This window comes from Trachurus japonicus, chromosome 4 (assembly GCF_045865225.1).
Source record: "Trachurus japonicus isolate A0001 chromosome 4, Traja_1.0".
In the NCBI taxonomy this organism is placed as follows: Eukaryota; Metazoa; Chordata; class Actinopteri; order Carangiformes; family Carangidae; genus Trachurus; species Trachurus japonicus.
The window spans coordinates 4,474,246-4,477,207 of record NC_140910.1 but is presented as its reverse complement, the minus strand read 5'-3'; the positions used below and the strand labels follow the sequence as shown (position 1 = coordinate 4,477,207).

The 2,962-nt window shown below is 41.9% G+C and overlaps 1 long non-coding RNA gene across 1 annotated transcript; it reads left to right on the top strand.

Moving 5' to 3' along the window:
* Positions 1 to 545: 545 nt before the first annotated feature.
* LOC146988305 (uncharacterized) lies at positions 546 to 1,427 on the top strand. The gene is made up of 3 exons (XR_015035759.1): positions 546 to 668; positions 849 to 1,256; positions 1,330 to 1,427. It is a non-coding gene; the product is annotated as an uncharacterized LOC146988305 (long non-coding RNA).
* Positions 1,428 to 2,962: the final 1,535 nt, after the last annotated feature.

Here is a 2,962-nt window from a genome sequence, read left to right as displayed (position 1 = left end):
CAATGCCTCTCGTAATTTTTTTAACCCTGTCAGAGTTGGCTGGCAACTTCATTTGAAACAAATTAGGCAGAGTGGACTGTCCCTGTGGTGTTTTCTTCCGTGCCCCACTTAAAGTAATTTTGGGATGGTGTCTTTGCATGTGCATCAACATGTTCGACGTGTTGCCCGTCACCTGGGGGAGTTTTTTGAAACACTTACGGCAGATAGCGTGCGTCTTGTCAACAACGCGATTGCCATCTCTGTTTTCCACCCGGTAGCCGAAGTGCTACTTCCGACTTAAATGAACTTGGAGGGTCCGCAATTTCAATTTGAGGGTTACTAGTAGCCATGTTTCCTCCTCTCCTCGGCTCCACTCTCCTCACGTTGTGCATTGCTTCACTCCTCTCAGGTGACCGTCACTGGAAAGTCACACGACACAGGCTTGATGAAGAAATGTATCTTCAATTTAGGCCTACATTTTCTTAAATTACCTTATAATAATAATGATATTAATTACATTTAGTTTGGTAGCAGTAACTGGGGGGGAAAAAAACAGGCCTACTGCAAACATCACACAGACAATGATGAGCACCCTGTCCTGTGAAGACTTGCGGGATCTTTTCCCAGGCCCAGAGAACTTTTTACGGAGAAAAGCTGTCTGGAGTGCCTGTCATGGTGCGTCGGAGGAGGTCAGTTTCTCAGTTAAGTGGCCTAAACTAACCATCTATTTAAGTTGGCAGCAGCACATTGAGCTAAAATCACAGTGCTTTTGGAACAGGCATGTTAGTGTACACGTGTGTTCAATTCAGTTTAGATTAAGGTGTCAATTTTTTGCTTTTTGCAGTAGTTCATTATCTTTTATTTTACAGGAGTCTGGGCAAGAACACTCAAAATTATTGTGCAGTTCCTCCTTTAATGCGTCACCCATGCAACAGACCTCCACTCCCGTGAACGCAAGTCCTGCAAAGTACACAACCCCTGAAAAGGTTGTGAAGTTATCCTATCCAGAATATGTATTGCACACCGACACAGAACGTGAGCAAGTCCGACAACAGTACTTTGAGTTGTCTAAGAGAGGCGAACAGCGCAACTGCCAGATGTCAAAGGACCTCAGCTGCCGGCTCATTCGAAACACCATGACCAGTATGATCACAATCCTGAGGGCAAAGGGGGATGCAGAATCACACAGATACCCATCAAAGCCAGACATTACAGCAATGGAAAAGAGAATAGTACTGTACTACCCTATGCTGCAGGACCAAGGCTTTCCAACATGAGTAAGTGAAATGCATCCAGTTGATGAGTGTTTCATGTTGGACATTTTTAAAATGTATTGAATGTCTTTCGCAGGTCACTGTATACACACAGCTATACAAAAGATTGCAAAATGTGAGATCCCCCCCAAAAAGAGCTCCAGATGGGAGACATTCGAAGAGGTGAGGCTGTAACTAATGATTATTTTCATCAAAGATTTATCTGTTAATCATTTTCAAGATTAACTGATCTGTTGTCTGGTCAATATTAAGTCCAAGGTGATGTCCACAAAAATCTTGTTTGGTCCACAACCTAAAGAGATTACTTTCACTGTCATAGAGGATTAAAGAAGCTACAAAATATTCACACAAGAAGCTGAAATCGTATTTGAACATTCAAAAAAAAAAAAAAAAAATCAAAATGATCAATCATGTCAGTGTCCTCGGTGACCTGTCTCTAGTGTCTCCTCACTTCCCCTTTTTAATTAGTGCTCTTACAGATGGAATGGAATAATACTTCAAAAAAGGTACAGCACCCAAACATCATGCTAAACAGGACCATGCACAACAAACTGACATATCTCAGCAGAAACATTCATTGTCTGTCAACACTCAACCAAAACCAACAAGACCAATGGAAGTGGAAAAAATAGCTCAACAGGCAAGCTACAACTGACTCCCATCAAGCAGACTCGCAAATCCTGATGGCCAGCAGGCAACACAGGCACAAGGTAACCCTCAGGTAACTGGTGATCTCTACAATCTGTTACACAGACAAACTGAGATAACAGCACTCCTTGCACAGATGCAGAGCTCTCAATCTCTACCTCACAGAGAAATCCCTGTCTTTGATGGAAACCCCACTGCATTTTAGATCATTCATTAGAGCTTTTGAGCAGTGCATAGAGGCGAAAACAGGTAACAGTGGGAACCACTACTACCTTGAGCAAACTACCTTGAGCAAATCTTGTGCGTAGCTGTCAACACATGTCACCAGAAAGAGGTTATGCTGTGGCCAAGGATAATCTACAAGAACATTTTGGACATGAGTTATAAAATCACAGCTGCCTATTTGGACAAAATTATTGGATGGCCTTCTGTGCAGGCAGAAGATGTCAAAGGGCTGCAGGCTTATGCGTTGTATTTACGAGAATGTTGTAATGCTACGGAGGATTTGCAATATTTGGATGAACTCAATATGCCTGCCAACAGAGGTGGCAAAAGTACTCATATTCTGTACTTAAGTAGAAGTACAGATACATGTGTAAAAAAATACTCTGGTAAAAGTAGAAGTACTGATTCAACTCCTTTACTCAAGTAAAAGTAAGAAAGTACAGGCTCTGAAATGTACTTTCAAAGTAAAAGTAAAAAGTAAAAATGAATTTTTGCCGTTAATGAAACTTACATCATTTGATAATTTTGTTAAACAAAAAAAAGTTCAGACAGAATAATCAAGATTGAACTGACCAGAGGCAGTATTTCCCAACGTTTGGGCCGCCAGACTCTCACAAAATAATAATAATAATAATATTTTTTAAAGTATATTTTTTTGGCTTTTTGGCCTTTTAATTGATAGCACAGTGAGATAGACAGGAAAGGGGGAGGCAGAGAGAGGGGGAATGACATGCAGGAAAGGTCTGCCCGATGCGGGACTCGAACCGGGGACGTCTGCGTTGAGGACTGTAGCCTCTACATGGGGCGGCCGCTTTGGGGAGCATACGTCAGTCCGA